Source organism: Heterocephalus glaber, unplaced genomic scaffold (genome assembly GCF_053883595.1).
Source record: "Heterocephalus glaber isolate CG9 unplaced genomic scaffold, H.glaber_assembly_v1.0 deba00001457, whole genome shotgun sequence".
NCBI lineage: Eukaryota > Metazoa > Chordata > Mammalia > Rodentia > Bathyergidae > Heterocephalus > Heterocephalus glaber.
Window position 1 is genome coordinate 47,690,187 of NW_028258305.1, and position 17,152 is coordinate 47,707,338.

At 41.9% G+C, this 17,152-nt stretch overlaps 1 long non-coding RNA gene across 4 annotated transcripts; it reads left to right on the top strand.

Annotated features, from left to right (window-relative positions):
• The first annotated feature begins 56 nt into the window (after positions 1–56).
• LOC101720360 (uncharacterized) lies at positions 57–16,296 on the top strand. 4 transcript variants are annotated; one of them, XR_015453254.1, is made up of 4 exons: positions 57–1,322; positions 12,277–12,371; positions 13,827–14,041; positions 14,118–16,296. It is a non-coding gene; the product is annotated as an uncharacterized LOC101720360 (long non-coding RNA). The 4 variants fall into 4 exon arrangements; XR_002392768.2 differs by having other exon boundaries at positions 13,827–16,296; XR_015453253.1 differs by having other exon boundaries at positions 57–12,371; positions 13,827–16,296.
• Positions 16,297–17,152: the final 856 nt, after the last annotated feature.

A 17,152-nucleotide genomic window follows, 5' to 3' on the forward strand; every position in this document is an offset into this window, starting at 1 on the left:
GGCCCCTCGGGTCCGGCCCTCGGAGCCGGAGCCGCACGCGGAGGCCAGACCGGAAGCGGGCAGGTGCCCTCGCGGGGGCGTGGTGACCGGCGCTGCTCCTCCCAGCCCCGCCCCGTAGGGGGTCCAGGCTGGCAGGGCCCCGCCCCGCCCGCCCCGCCCACCGCGCACGCTCCGCACGCAGGCGCAGAAAGGGCTGGCCGCCATCCTTTCTGGTCGGGGTGGCTGCGGTGCGGGCTTCCGGCTTAGGGGTTGCATGTTCTGAGTTGCTTAGGCCTGGCCCCACCTCCAGCCATTGGGCTGGGCGAACTCGGAGTCATACACAGAGAAGGGGTGGCTCAAGGCGAAGGCAGGCTGGAGACACTCGGCCGAGGGCGCCCGGCCGGACGGAAGTCCCAGTCTCCGGGGCGCGCAGCCCGCTCCGGATCCGGAAGCGCCCGCGGCCCGCGCTGCCGAGGCCCAGGAGCTCTAGGGGCCGCCTTGGCCTCCCCTGCTTCCGCCTAGCCGCCGGTACAGCCAGACAGGCTCGCTTCGCACGTTTCAGATGCAGCATCCACTGCGGACGGCGAGGTACTAGCGCAGCAGCAAAGGACTGGAAGTGGCGACTTTGGGACGAAGGGCCAGGAGACAAGTTGTCGCTTTTCCTGGATCGCACAGCTTTGGGCAGTCCCTGCGCTTGTCTGCGCCTGCGTTTTCTTCCTGCGGTGGAGGTAACGCTCTTTCCACTTCCTCACTCAGGTGGTATGGAGCTCGAGGTCGAACACGTTTTTTGTTACATGAACCAAGAGCTGAGACTTAATGTGTCGCAACAATTCTGGTGTTTACGCAGCACCGTGAAGAGTACTCTCAGAGATGCTTCTCTCAGCACCCTGCAGTGGCCTGCCTCCCAAGCTGCCTCCTTTCCCAGAGACTTCCCGTATTCACCTGTCCTAAGGCAGGGACGCTGAAGGGGGCGAGAGAGGGAGAAGATCTCTTGGACCGCTGGTCTCTCTTCTTGAAGCTTCTGGGGAAATGTGAAAGAAGCCTTTTTCAGTTCCAGTGGATTAATGAGTTTGCAAATTCTGTTTGGTTGGGGAAGTAGTCAAGGCTCGGAGGAGCCCACTCGTGACCAGTTGTGGATATGCTCCAGGAGGAGGGGCACCCTGGGGCAGACTGAGGGGTGGGGTGGGGGGAGGGCTCTGTGTCTACAGGGCGAATGTGACTGCTGAGTACATAGGTGCTCAAACACCCAGCCGCAGAGTGTAAGACAAGCCTTCCGTGGATTTGTGCTTTCTTGGCCTTGCACAGGTTCACCCTTGCATGAGGAAAAAAGGCAGTCACACAAGGTATTACATGGAGGTGTCTGCAGAAACCTTCCTGTCCCCAGGTGTCCTTAGTTCTCTCCATTTGCTAACATTCTCAGACATTCTTCCTATACACTGCTAGTTCTAGGTCCAGTGATGACAGTACATGACTAACACAGGAAAGTGGCATGGATGGATGGATGAAGGGACTGAGAGTTTTGTGTCTCTTTTCCAAATAGTAAACAGGTTCTCAGCAGCTCAGTTATCTCTGGGGATGTATAAAATGCAATAAATTCATTGTAAATATTTGGTTTGATTGCTGTTTTACTAGTGAGATAAGATAAGGGGTTTTTGTCGTGATAAGGGCATGTTTTCTATCCTTTGCGGGAAGGTATTATGTACTTGGAGCCTGTAGGTAAATCGTGATATAAGGATGTAGAAGAAAGCAGAGATGGGCCAGGAATGGCTAGAATCTTTTCTAATGATCAAAAAGAAAAAAGAAGCTTCTAGAGAATTCGGGCCCTACCTTAAATGAGTTTTACTTGGGTCATTGGTGTGTTAACTTGGGTGGAGAGCTGGATGTATTTGTGCATTTCGAGCTCAGAATTGCCTTGTATATCGAAGCACGCACAGCACCTCCTACAGGTCTGCAGCAGGCCAAGAACCAGAGCAGGTATACTGAAACTATCAGGATAGTCTATGGCCATGTCATTGGAGAGGTCATTTAACCCTGAAATATTTGAGGGAACACTCTAAGATGGTGGCAGAAACTAGAAGAGTTCTCATCAACTGTTAGAGAAATTTGTGAATTAATAAGATCTATATTTTAATTATAAGTTTTATATCCTATATGAACTTTTTTATATCTTTGTTGATTCATAACTGATGCTTTAGTCTATACAAATGACAGTATTGCCAGTCTGTAGTTAGAGTTTAGATCTAAAGTGTTTCCCACAATTATCATGTATTCAGAGGTGGGGTGTTTGGAAGGTAATTAAATCATGGGGGAGATATACTCATCAGTGTATTTATCCATTGATAAATTCATAGCTGAATATGCTGTCTTAGTTACTTTTTTTGTTGCTGAGAAAAAATACCGACACCCAAAGTTAAAGGAGGAAGGGTTTGTTCAGCTCAAACCTTGTAGAGGTTTGTAGAGGTTTCAGTGTGTAGAGGTTTCAGTCTATAGTTGACTGGTTCTAAGGCAGGGTGGCATGGCAGAGAGGCATCAGTGTGTGGTAGAGAGAAACAATATGTGGCAAAGCAGGGGACGCAGAAGGCAACAGGCACTGAAGTAGCAAGTGATGACCTCTTCCTGTCCCTTATATTTTATCCAGGGCGGGTAGCACTCACACCCAGGGTGGGGCAACTTTAATCCTATCCAGAACTATACCAAACCAATCCATGGACTAATTAGTAATCACACACCCTTGATCCCAGTAGCACATACTCTAGATCCAGCCACCTCTGGAAAGCCCCACCCATGACTGCATGAGGCTTTGGTGGGGACATCTAGACACAAGCCAGAGCATATGCTATTAGGAAGGGGCCTGCTCAGAAGAGTTGGTGGGTGGGAGCGTAATTTGGAAGGCCACAGAAGTCTTATCCCTGGCTGCTTCTCTCCTTTTCTCTCTCCCATTTTGCTTCCTGGCTACCACAGGTTGAATTGCTTTCCTTTTTCTAAGCTCTTCTGCCATGTTCTTTCTGCCTTAGGGCCAACCACTCATGAATGGAAGGGACCCTCTAAAACCATGAGCCAAAATAAATGTCTTTGCTTTTAAATTGAAAGTATCAGATATTTTGTCCCAGTGATGGGAAATGATTGATACAGAAAATTGGTACCAACAATGGGGTCATTGCTGTGACTGCACATGGTTATAAGGATCAGAAGCTTTTGGAACTGTTTTGTGGGAGAAGTTTGGAAAAGTTTGGAAGTACTGTCTAGAGAAGCCCTAGAATGTTGTAAGCAGTGCTTGATGGACAGTATTGGAGCTCAGAAAACCAGAGTGCTAATAGGAGTGTGTATAGTAAAGATCAGCTCATGAGGTTTCAGTTGTGAATGAGCACTGTATTGGAGGGCCTATATGTTTCATTTTGGTAAATACTTTGTTGATATTTTGGCTAGGTTCTAAAACTTTGTATAAGGCTAAATTTAAAGTTGGTACACTATTTAATCTGGTAGAGGAAATTTCAAGGCAGCCCAGCATTCAGGCTGTGGCATGGGTTCTTCTGGCAGCTTTTAGCCAGATCTGAAGTGAGAATCAATGGGAAAAGAGCAGAGTGTTAAATTTTTTGCCCTTGGCCAGAAAGGAAATGTATGTAAAATCAGGGTCAAGGAGAGTGTGATTCCTAAAAAGATAAGCACAATTAGAAAAAAAACCGTGTACTTTATACCCAAACAATGGAAAAGATGCTTTGAGGGCATCTCAGAAATTGCCCAAACCCCGCCCAACACATTCAGGGGTATAAAATGATAAAGTCCTTTAAGAGACTTTGCTTTAAGAAGAGAACCCTAGGATACCCTGCTAACTCAGGGCCACTTAGGAAAGAGTGTTTTCAAGTTCAGCCATCCAGGGATTGAGAGACTGTGGTGACCTTGGTTAACAGGGGCCAGGGAGAAAAGGCTGGATTACTGCTGGAGCTGGTAGCAAAACTTGGAATCATTCACACAGTGCTGGTTGTTTAAGCATGCAAAATGCTAGAGTTGTGGGCTCGTGGAGGATTCCACTCAGATTTAAAAGGATAGCCTAGGAGGTCAGGCAGTTTGTCTCTGAGAAGGCAGTGTGTAAATCTGTGAGAATAAAACAAAGTGCAGTGGAGACCCCAGGAAGTTTGAGGTACCAGAAATGTGGGGTGTCTGCTGAGCAGACCAGGCAAAGGGAGATGCCATGTAGGCTACCACCAGCAAGACTGTAGGAGCACACATGTGACCCCTACATGTTCTGGGCTCTGAACATGGAGCTATGGGATATAATGTTTTTCCTGCTGGATTTCTGGACATTTGTTCACTTCTTTTCTATGCCCCCTTTTGCACTAGGCCAGTTTACCCTGTGACGTTGGATGCTGGAAGTATTTAACTTTCTTTTTGTCTTTACAGGGGCTCACAGCTAAGCATTTGTCTTGAGTCTCACAGGAAGCCTTGAACTTGACTTTTAGACAGTGCTGAAATTGTTGAGATATTAGTGACTCTCAGAGATGAACCAGATGCATTTTACACAGTGACATGGGCATGAGCCTTTTGGGGGCCAGTGGTGGAATGCCATAGTTTTAATCTAAAATGTCCCTCAAAAGTCCTCTGTGTTCAGGAAGGGGCTTTTGGAAGATAATATCCATCCATCCATCAATCCTTCCAGCCTCTGAAAATGAAAACTTGTAAGCGTACAAAGTGAAAGAACAACACAAAGAATACTTGCAGAGCTTTCTTACATAGTCAGTGACAGTGACCCCTCAGGCTCCTTGTAACTCTTTTTCTCCGAGACATTTGACCGTAACTTCCAGACTGCACACACGAGGTTTGGTGTTGGCAGCCACTTTCTTCTGGCACTGGAGAGTGATGCCACCCTGCAGGCAGCCTTGTTTCTGATGAGAGATTCACTGTCCCTGAATTGCTGCTCTTCCCTTATCCATGTAAGAGGTGACTTTTAGTTTTGCTGCTTTCATGATATTTTCTTGACCTTTAATTTTTTCAGGCTCCTTTATGATGGTTCTTGGTGTGGTTTTCTTTGAATTTATCCTCTGGGATTTTCTTAGATTCTTGATAATTGTAAGCTTTTTCCATATTTGAACATTGTCAGCCATTATTTTTTCAGATATCAGCCATGATCTGTTGGCCACAAAGCAGGCACCTCCAGTGTCTTTTCCCTCTACTTCTTAGAGGTCGGTGATACAAACATTAGAACTTTGTTGAAGTCCCCGGTTTCTGGGGTCCTGTATATTTTTCACTCTATTTTCCCTTGTTTAGACTGGGTATTTCCCCTTATTCTGTCATGCAATTCTCTGATTCTTTCCTCTTTTTCTCCATTTTGCTATTGGGCTCATCCATTGGAGTTTTTTGAACATTTAATTATTGTAATTTTTCTAGGGTTCTGAAATGTCCATATAGTTATTCTTCTTTATATATTCTATTTCTTTGCCAAGATTTTCTATTTTTCCTTTGTTTTAAGAGTTTGTAATTGCTTTTTGAAGCATTTTTATGATATCTGCTTTAAAATTCTTGTCAGTAATTCTAATGCCTGTCTCATCTTCTCATTGCCATTTGTTGATTCTCTTTTTTCTTTCAAACTGAGATTTTCTTCTTTTCTTTTTTTTTTTTTTCTGAGAAGGAACTGAACGTTATTTATTTATTTTTTGTAAGTTCTTTTCTTGGTACATTTAAGGTATGCAGTTTGTTTACATTTATCATTGGGTGCTTGTACCTGTACATGATGTGTCATGGTTCTTATTTTTTCCCCATTACCTGTCCTCACTTCACCCCCTCCTCCCTTACCTATTTACATAGACATCATTTTCATGTTTTTTCTTTTCTCATAATTTTTCCTTTCCCTCCTTTCCTGTTCCCCTCCCTTCACCCCTTCATCTTTGGACCTTTTTTCCTATTTCAAATTATCACTTACTCATTTTAATCATTTTAATCCTTGTTTACACTATCAGTTTCTCACACCAGAGAAACTATTTGGCATTTACACATGTGTGTCCTACTTATTTCACTTGAGAGTATGGCCTCAATATCCATCCATTGAGCTATAAATGACTCTAGTTTTTCATTCTTTATGGCTGAGTGGTACTCCATTTTATAAAAAACCCCACATTTTCTTTATCTAATTTCCAGTTGATGGGCACTTGGGCTGTTTCCAAGCTTTAGCTATTACAAACTGTGCCTCTATGAACATGGGTGCACATATATCACTGTGGTATGATTCTTTTAATTCTTTTGGGAAGATACCCAGTAGAGGAATAGCTGGGTCAAATGGGACCTCTAACCCTAGTTCTTTGAGGTATCTCCATACTGATTTTCACAGTGGTTGCACCAGTCTACACTGCCATCAGGAATGGAGAAGGGGTCCTTTCTCCCCACACCCCTGCCAGCATTTGTTATTGTTTGATTTCTTGGTGGCAGCCATTCTTTCTAGGGTTGGGTGGAATCTCAGTGCTGTTTTCATCTGCATCTCTTGAATGACCAGTGATGTTTAACATTTTTTCATATATTTGTTTGCTGCTTTTACTTTTTCTGAGAAATGTCTGTTCATGTCAGGTGCCCATTTTTGAGCTGGGTCTTTGAATTTGGGGGGTCTGATTTTTTTCAATTCTTTATGTATTCTAGATAGTAGTCCTTTGTCTGAGGTACAGCTGCTAAAAATCTTTTCCCATATTGTAGGCTGTCTGTTAGCTCTGTTGGTGGTTTCTCTTGCAGTGCAGAAGCTTTTTAATAAGATGAGCTCCCAGTTGTTGATTCTTTCTGCTAGTTCCCGTGCTACTGAAGATTTGTTCATAAAGTCTTTTCCTATGCCAATGTCTTCAAGAGTTCTACCTAACTTATCTTCCAGCAAGTTTAGTGTTTCTGTCTTAATATTTAGATCTTTAATCCACTTCCATCTTAGTTTAGTGCATGGTGATAGATATGGGTCTAGTTTTAATCTTTGGCAGGTTGAAATCCAGTTTTTCTGACACCATTTATTAAATAGGCTATCTTTCCTCCAATGATGTTGGTTGGCTCCTTTGTCAAAGATGAGGTGGCTGAGTATGTCTGGAGTTGCTTCTGCATCTTCTAATCTATTCCACTGATCCTCAGTTGTGTTCTTTTGCCAGTACCATGCTGTTTTTATCACAGTAGCTTTGCAGTATAGTTTCAAGTTGGGTATTGTGATACCCCCAGCCATGTCTCTGTTGCTTAGAATTGCTTTTGCTGTTCTAGGTCTCTTCTCATTCCAAATGAATTTTTGGATTGTTTTCTCAGTTCTGTGAAGTATATTGTTGGAATTTCAATCAGCATTGCATTAAATCTATATAGTAGTTTTGGAAGTATGGCCATTTTCACTATATTGGTTCTTCCTACCTAGGAGCAAGGGATGTCTTTCCATTTTCTTATATCCTCTTCAATCTCCTTTTTCAGAGTGCTGTAGTTTTCAGTATAGAGGTCTTTTGGTTCCTTTGTTAGATTGATTCCTAGATATTTCATTTTTTTTTGATGCTCTTGTAAAAGGAATTCTTTCCCTAATTTCTCAGGGAGTCTGTTATTTGTGTAAAAGAAGGATATTGTTTTTTAAGTGTTGAACTTGTATCCAGCTACTCTACTGAATCTGTCAATTAAGTCTAGAAGTCTTTTGGCCAAGGTTTTTGGGTCTTCTATATAAAGTATCATATCATCAGCAGATAATGACAGTTTAACTTCTTCCTTTCCTATCTTTATTCCTTTTATTTCTTTCTCTTTTCTAAGTGCTGTGGCTAATGTTTCCAGAACTATATTGAAGAGGAGTGGTGATAGTGGGCATCCTTGTCTTGTTCCTGATTTTAGTGTGAAAGTTTTCAGTTTTTGACCATTTTGTATGATGTTGGCTGTTGGTTTTTCATAGATAGCCTTAATCAGTTTGAGATAAAGACCTTCTATTCCAATTTTCTATAGGGCTTTTATCATGAATGGGTGTTGGATTTTGTCCAATGCCTTTTCTGCATCTATTGAGAAGTTCATGTGGTTTTTGTCCTTGACTCTGTTAATATAGTGTATTACATTTATTGATTTACGAATGTTGAACCATCCTTGCATCCCTGGCATAAATCCCACTTGGTCAGGGTGTATGATCTTCTTGATGACCCTCTGTATTCTGATTTCCAGTATCTTGTTGAGGATTTTTGCATTTATGTTCATCAGGGAAATTGGCCTGTAGTTCTCTTTTTGGGTTGGGTTTTTCCCTGGTTTTGGAATCAAAGTAACACTTGCTTCCAGGAATGAATTTGGAAGCCTTGCTTCCCTTTTAATTTCCTTGATGAGTTAAAGAATAATGGCGATAGTTCTTTAAATGTCTTGTAGAATTCAGCAGTGAAGCCATCAGGACCTAGGCTTTTCTTTGTTGGTAAATATTTTATTACATTTTCAGTTTCACTCATTGTAATTGGAGTGTTTAGAATTTCTATATCTTCTTCATTTAAATTTGGCAGTTTGTATGTATCTAGGAATCTGTCCATTTCTTCTGTGTTTTCCATTTTATTGGAATACAGGTTCTCAAAGTAGGTATTGATGATCTTCTGGATTTGCGTTGGATCTGTTGTGACTTTGCGCCTTTTCTTTCCTTTTTTTGATAAGGTTGGCTAAAGGTTTATTGATTTTATTTATTCTTTCAAAAAACCAACTCTTTGATTTATTGATTTTTTTGTATTGTTCTCTTAGTCTCCATTGCATTGATTTCTTCTCTGATCTTTATAATTGCCTCTCTTGTACGAGCTTTGGATTTGTTTTACTCTTCTTTTTGTAGGAGCTTGAGGTTCTGCATTAGGTTATTTATCTGAATTTTCTCTGTTTTCCTAATATGGGGATTCACTGCTATGAATTTTCCATGTAGAACTGCTTTCATTGTGTTCCATAGATTCCTGCATGTTGTAGTGGCCTTTTCATTTATTTGTAGAAACTGTTTAATTTCTTCTTTAATTTCTTCTGTGACCCATTGGTTGAATAAGAGGGTATTATTCAGTTTCCATGTGTTTTTAGGGATTTTTTTGGTTTCTTATGTTATTGATCTCCAATTTTATTGTACTATGGTCTGATAAAATACAGGGTGTAACTGCAGTTCTTTTACATTTGCTTAAACATGTCCTATGAGCTAGCATGTGGTCTGTTCTGGAGAATGACCCGTGTGCAGCCAAAAAGAGTGTGTATTCTGATTTTGTGGGGTGGAACACTCTGTAAACATGTATTAAGTCCATTTGTTCAGTAACTTGGTTCAGTTCTAGAATTTCCTTGTTAACTTTTTGTCTAGATGATCAGTCTATTTGTGATAGTGGGGTATTGAGTTACCCCACTATAATTGTGTTAGTGTGTATTTGTTTTTCATGTCCATTAATATTTGTTTTGTATAGTTGGGGGCATTCGTATTTGGTGCATATATATTTGGGATTGTCATCTCTTCCTCTTGGATTGTTCCCTTCACGAGGATGTAGTGACCATCTTTGTCTCTCTTAATTAGTTTCGGTTTGAAATCTTTGTTTGCAAATATGATTGCTATCCCTGCTTTTTTCTGGGTTCCTGTGACATGGAGAACTGTTTTCCATCCTTTTACTTTCAGTCTATGAGTTTCTTTTTGAGTTAGGTGTGTTTCTTGTATATAGCATATTGTTGAATTTTGCTTCTTAATCCATTCTGTCAACCTATTTCTTTCTTTTGATTGGTGAATTGAGGCCATTAACATTGATGGTTATAATTGATAGATATTGATTCATCCTTGTCATGATGTTTTACTTTTGTTGGCTCTTTTATTTCTTTTTTTTTTCCCCCTTTCTCTTTAGTTTCTTGTCTTGCCTGGTGACTTCCCTCTGTTGGGCCTCATGGAGTTGTGACCTTCATTGTCATTTTCTTGGATATTGTTTAGAATTGCTTGTAGTGCTGGTTTGGTGTTCATGAAATTTCTCAGGTGTTCTTTGTCATGGAAGTATCTAATTTCCCCATTGATTTTGAAAGGTAATTGTGCAGGGTACAACAGTCTAGGTTGGAAGTTATTTTCTTTTAGGGCTTGAAATACTTCACTCCAGGCTCTCCTTGACTTGAGGGTTTATGTTGAGAAGTCTGCTGTGATTCTGATGAGCTTTCCTTTGTAGGTGATTTCTTTTCTCTAACTGCTTGTAGGATTTTGTTCTTCTGTTGGGTTTCTGGGATCTTGACTATTATATATCTAGATGTAGATTTTTTTTGATCATGGCTAGTTGGAATTCTATATGCTTCACTTACCTGTATGTCCAATTCTCTACCTCTGTCTGGGAAGTTTTCCATTATTACTTCTGTGGACCAGTTTTTTTATGTCAATTGTGCTTTTTCCTGTTTTTTCATGGACTCCTATCAGTGTTATGTTATTCTTCTTTGCATCATCTAGCAGCTGTTGGATTGATTTCTCATGGTCCCTTACTATTTTTAAGAAATTTCTGTTTTCATGGCCTTTAACTGCGACCCTGTCTTCTATATCTGATATTCTATCTTCAGATTCTCTTAATCTGCTGTGGATACTTTCAGTGGAGTTTTTAATCTCCTGAATATCTGTTTGAATCTGTTTCATGGATTCCATTTCTTTCTTATGTTGGGCGATCATGGTTTCCATTTCTTTCTTATGCTGGGTATTCATGGCTTTTAGCATGTTTCTGAGCTCATCTATTTTTTTTTATCTGTTTCCGTTCTAGCACTTCTAATCATGTCTTTCACTCTGCTCACCATCTCTGCAGATATCTGGGAGATTATTTCTGCTTTGAATTTTTCTAGGGCCTTATTCATCTGCTTTGTTACTTCCTGTGCTATCAGTTCAGGGTGTTCAGGTGGTTGGTTATCAGACTTTTCCACCTTATTTCCCCTGGGGTTTACCCTTGGTGGGGTGGAAGTCTGAGTTTGTGCCTTGCTTAAATGTCTTCTCATTTTTGTTTTTGGTACTGTCCTTGGTTTAACTCCTGGGATGATAGTTTGAAATTGCTTATTGTAAGTATCTTTGTTGCTTGTATTTAGAACCCTTTTGGAATGATTGCTTCTCAGAGGTGTCTTCCAGATATAGCTGGTCTTTAAGTTTTGAGTCTCTGATGACTCTGAGGCTATCTCATTTTCATTATACTAAGAAGGATCACTGACTAGATCGATAATAACACTTTAGCCCAAGTGATACAATCAGCAACACCATTGCATCAAGTACATCTTAAAAAATGACGTTTTGTGGCAGTTATTAATCTATCACCTTTAACTGTGTGAATTAAATCAAAGTCGAGGACCAACCCAACCTATGTTTATACTGAATAAACTCTTCAATATATCAACTTTACCCTTTGGGATGGGGAGTTAGAAGGAGTTGGGGAGGAGTGTCAGATAGGTAGAAGAATAGGGGAGGGTTATCAGTGCGGCCAGAGGACACAGGCGAGAAGGAAAAAGAGAATAAAAGAAAAGTCAAGAACTCCAAATGAGGGCCAGAACAGGGACAAAAAGGAAGATAATATGGGACAGCAAGAGTGTTAAGTGTAAGAGAGAGAGCATAAGGAAAGAGAAAAGAAAGAAGAAAAACGAGAGAAAAACAAAAATTTGCAAAGAGCAAAAGGTAAGAGGAAAAAAAAGAGGAAAAACTCCCCAATAATACTAATTTTGGAATTAAAAAATAAAAATGAAAATGAAGGGCCTCCTTCAGGGTATGTCTTTGCTGTCACAATAGACAATGTGGGCCCCAGGGTGCATATATAAGTCAATGAGTCTCAGCAAGCCAGTCGCAGACCCGTGAGATTCAGGCAGATTTCTGGCTGCAAGTCTCAAGTTGAGCTCCCTGTCCTGCCGGTTTGAACTCGGCAGGGTTGTACTGCAGGTTCCAGCTGCGCTTCCCCTGAAGATAGTCCCGATTCCATTGGGAGGTGATGATTGCTCCAACTTACCAAGTACAGTTGTCTGGTGGTCCGGTGTCCTCTGTGTCTTTGTAGTGTGGAACCAGATGGCGGTACAGCCTAGAGGCCAGAGGAGCAGGGGAGGGGGGATCCAATGGATTGCTGCTGGGGCGCGGGCTGGATCAGCACATTCCACGTGGGTGGGGACCCTCCAACTGGCCCGAGATTTTCCTTTGAGTGTGTTTGTGTGTGTGTGTGTCATGTGATTTTTGACTGTATCCTTGAAATTTGTGGTATTGTGCTATGCGAGTCTGGATCTTGTATATTAAAGATGTCTGTTGTACACATCTCCTCTGACCGTGCTGGTAGGGTAAGAAGGAAGTATCGAATACTGCTACCACGAGGGGGGTGAAAGTTGCAGCTTCCCACTTCTGACCCCACTGACATTTCACAGGTGAAGCTGGGAGCAGCACCTGTTTACGGCTGTCCAGCGATTTCTGCTGGGGGAAGAGGAGAGGGGATGTCTTGTTACTCCTGGCGATGCTGAAGGTTTGGCTTCCCACTCGTCACTGACTGAGTCTTCTCAGATACTCCCTGCATTGGGGAGGGAGGTGGAGTCTTGTATCTGGACAAAGATAGAAGTCTAGGTTCCCCACTCGGCCTTAGCTAATAATCGGTGGCTTTTTGAGCTTTTTCTGCGTGAGTGAATGAGCATTGCCTTGTCACAATTATATGCTAAGTCACACATGGACTTGTCCACAGCTTCTCAGCTCTTGGAGACGTTTCTCTTTTCTTTGCTGTAAGGTGATCCTGGGTTGCTACTTTAATGTACTGTAGTGTATAATTTCATAATTTACAATTCTCACTTTATATTTTGACCTAAGGTGCTCTGGAGTGGTCTCTTATTATTAAATCATAAAACTTCTATTTATTCACAAGGGGTGGTATTTAGGGTTACTCTGGATAAAAAAGAACAATTGACATTTTTAGATTACCTATGGCTCTTGAGTTTTAACTCAGTATATTGAGTCTAATTATTTTGTTTATAAAAAGAAAAAATTTAATAACTTAGTTGGCTGGGAGCATGGTTTTCTTTTACACCCTACTCCCTTGTCTCAGATGCAAGTCATAATGTTTAATGTAAATTTGTGCATAGAATTTTAAGACCTCTTAAATTTGTGGCAGTGAAACTTCAGGAATCTATTCAAATTTTCTTAGACTATTACGTTATTTTCCTTTAGCAGCAAAATACTTACAGAAAGCATAGATTTTTTTTTCTAAAATTGTGCTTTGTATTTTTTCTCAGTATTGCTTTGCTCAGGAAAAGAAACAATTACTGAAGCAAAACCTTCTCTTCAGTTATTATTGCTCAATTGTTTAAGACCCCTGGCTTATGGTAGAACATAGAATTGTACAGATTGATGGAAGCAATCCCTGCTTTTTTCTAGATGTAGTGTTGTTAAAAAAAGTGTTTGCTTTAGTAAGTCTGAGCAGACTGAAGTAAATAGTCTTTGCAGAAGGAACTAGGAGGCAGGAAACTTTTGTCTCTGTACAAATTTTATTGCAGAACTTCGCTGCTAGGCCATCTTAGTCAAATCTCGTACTTTTTTGTTTGTTTATTTGTTTGTTTTTTGGTACTGGGGATTGAACTTAGGACCTTGCACTTGGGAGGCAAGTGCAGTGCCACTGAGCTAAATCCTCAGCCGTCATACTTACTTTTTGATTACAACAAAAGTACTCCTCTTTTCTAACTTTAACATTTTTTGCCAGAAAAAAATTAAATTTGTGCCCTAAATGTAGATATTGTGAAAACTGTGTACCTCTTTTTATTTAGTCTTAAAAATATCTGCAAACAATCGGCTTTTTAGCTGCTTTTGGTCTCAGAAATGTCTTAAAGAGAAAGCTGGAACTGCATGTTCCAAGTGCGAGAAAGCTCAGACTTTGTTTCTAGGATTGGCTGTTGTTTCTGCTACGAGTAAGAAACGTTTATTTTTCCCCCCTCAGTGCTCTGAATCTTAGCTGTCCTGCAGCTGGATATTCCAAGCATGCAGATTGAGACATAAAGCAGCCTCGAACGTGGCCGAGAGGACAGTATGGCACATGGACATGGATTAAAATAGCTGCAATTAGTAAATCTCACGTTTGAGAAATTTGCTGAAGCACGTGGATCTTCTGACTTGTCCCAGAAGCACAATAAAACCAAACCTGCTACTTTCAAAGTAAGAACTATGACAGAAACAAAACAAAAAATTGAAATAATTAACAATGGTTTGAAGTATAATTATTTGTCTCTAGAGAAACAAAGGAAGTCAAACTCATTTCAAATGTCAGAGGAAGACTCTATGGTACTTAGGCCACACAAACCATGCTGGAAGTTTCTACAGAAGACTTTCCTTGGGTGAGTAGAAGCCTTACCACCACCCTGATAATGGGCAGGGACTGTCTCTCCACCTCTGAACTGGTTCTTAGCTATAGCAAGAACTAGCAGAGTCCTTGCAGGTTTTATCTTCAGTTCATACTCTTAAAATCTGACATGAAGAAGTGAGACAAAGCCAAGAATTACGCGGCCTTTAGCTGTGGAAATTAAGTCATCTCACAATTGGTTGCTAAGAATACTTGGAACTGGCAAGAAAAATGTAAAGCAATGTCTAGAGTTTTCCTTCTGTGTGCAATATTGATTTACTTCCTTGCTATAGACGTCATTCTGAGGAAGATTGGTGTGGGTGAGGGAGAAGTGGAGCATGAGTATCAGCCATGATCTGTTGTTGGCTGCAAAGCCAGGTACCTCCGGAGCTGTTGGAGTAACCACTAAGAAAATCAGGTGAAGTGCATCCGCCCTGTCCAGCTTGTTGGTTTCACTGGTTTCCCAGTGGGGAAATCCCAGCCCTGCAACACACAGCGAGAGAGGCGGCCATGTGGCTGGCTTTGTGTTTGTTGGCTCTTGCAGCTCATCCCTGTGACCCAGGAGATGTGGCTCTGGGTTGTGGACAGAGGCTCTTGGAAGTACTCCTGTTGGTAGGTAATTTCAGTCTTTGAAACCCAACCAACCAACTGGCCAGTCAGTGCACCCTCATGGGTGCTGCTGGAGCTGGGAACGTCCTCTGTCCCGAGACCCCTGCCTTCCTCAGTGAGGTGCTGTGTGAACGTGGACCCATGGGAAGGGGATATTCCATAGGCTTTGCCATATCCAGGATGTTGTAATGTGAAATTTACAACCACAAATATTATTCTCACTTTTTAAATTAAAAAACAGACCCAGAAATACATGTGAAAGGTGAGAAGTTAGTCAGTTACTCTGGGACAAATCCTGTTTTGCTTTTTCACATAACTTTCATCTGTTAGCATGAAGGCTGTACCTTTTATTTCCAGTTGACCTTGAATTTGGAACATTTCAAATGATACCCTTGAAAACTTAGAAGTCAAGTGGAACCGGCCTGCTAATTTGATGACGACGAGGCCTTCAAGGTGACTTTAAAGGAGGGCCAACTGCTCACTGAGGAACGTGGAAGGGAGGGGAGAGATACGCCATAACTCATCTCGAGAGCCCCAGAAGAGTTATCATCTCATTCTCTGAAGCAAGTAGGGCCTCCAGAGATGGGGAGGTGCTCTGGGATTAGGAATAACCCTGGGCCTTCAGCCCTGGGATTTCCCTTTCAACCTGCTCTGCTTTCTCATTTCATGATGCGAGTAGAGTGGCTGGCAGTCCCCAGGGTGGGCGAATGGTTCCCTCTGTGGCTCCACGCAGAGCTGGTCAGAGTGCTGTGGAGGGAGGGTGCCCGTCCTCAGTGCGTCCCCTCGGTGATCCCTTGTCACTGCCACCTCTGAAGCCTCTTGGCCTCACAGAGGGATGTGATAGGCAGCCTGCCAAGGACTACATTCGCAGGATTAACAGCAAGGCTAATACCGTGAGGTCCTCTGAGTTCACCACAGCAGCAGAGGCCAGGCTTGGGCCAGGCGTGGGCCTCAGAATCCGTGTCACATCTAGGCCTGGCCTGATGACGTCAGAGGCACAACGGTCCCATTGTGTTTGACTTGTGCTTAGTTGTTTTCACTCCATAGCAAGAGTTCAATTTATAATTTTAGTATATGGATGCTAAGCATGTGTGTAGCGGCCCCCTCCCCGCACCAGGGATTGAATTCAGGACCTTGGGCTTGCCAGGCAGGTGCAGCACAATGGAGCTACATCCCCGGCCCTGTCTAAGCGTTCTTTTCCGTCTTATTTGTAAACTAGCTGAAACACTTCTAGCAGCTCTTCAAAACCAGATCCTTTGTTCTTGGCAGTTGTTTGAGTATTGCTGATTTTGTTTCTGCTTTTTGAGTAATGTGACCCCATTTTTGGAAAAATCGGATTAGGAAAATATAAAAGAAATTTGAAATATTCAGTCTTTTTGCCAGGTACTACCTTGAGTGCCATTTTTATGTATGTTCCGTGTAGTCTTCTCTACATGAGTATTAAAACCATGATCATAGACTATATTTGAGTGTGTTTCTTTTTTAAAAAATCATTTAATCATAAACATTTGGTCAATTTTCTTTCACTTTACTGAAAATATATTTAACCACTATTAAATGTTTTATGTGACTATATTTACATTAGTATTCTATTGCTGTGTAGCAGATTGTAATCAGAGGACTTCATTGCATGTCTGGGACCACTTTGCAAGCTGGGCAGTGCCTCTGCTTTTATGTCTGAGCAGCTCTTCCCGGCCCTGCACCCACTCGACCTCCGCTCGAACTGTGACCACTCCTCACACCCCCTCCTCTTTCCAGCTGCTCACTTCTGTGCCCAAGGCCAAAAGCAAAGTGTCAGCCTTGCTTAATTCTCGTCTGGAAGCCCTGGGAAGAATGCTTCCACACTGTACGTCTTGCTGTTACTGGTCAGTTCCTTGAGGGTGTAGGACTGACGTCTTCATTTCTTTACTGGGTCTTAGCTGGGGGCCGCTCTTGAAGGCCACCCGCCTTCCTTGACATGAGGCCTCTGTCCTCAAGCTAGAGATGGTACATTGAGCTGTTGTGCTTTGAACTCATCTGCTGGAGAGAACTCTCCACTTTGAAGGGCTCAAATGACTAGGCCATGCCCACGGGACGATCTCTCAATTTTATGGTCAATCTGCGTCACATAGGTAGCATACTCAGGAGAGCAAGATCCATTGCATTGACAGCCTCCAAGCGTTTTCAGGACATTTATAAGGTACAAGAAATCTTGGGGGCTATCTTCTATTTCCCCTACCATAACATTATAATTTATTTAAGTTTTCTTGTGTTTAAAAATTGTGTTTATTTCCACCTTTTTGTTAGTGTTATAAATAATGTTCTTGGATGGATATGTA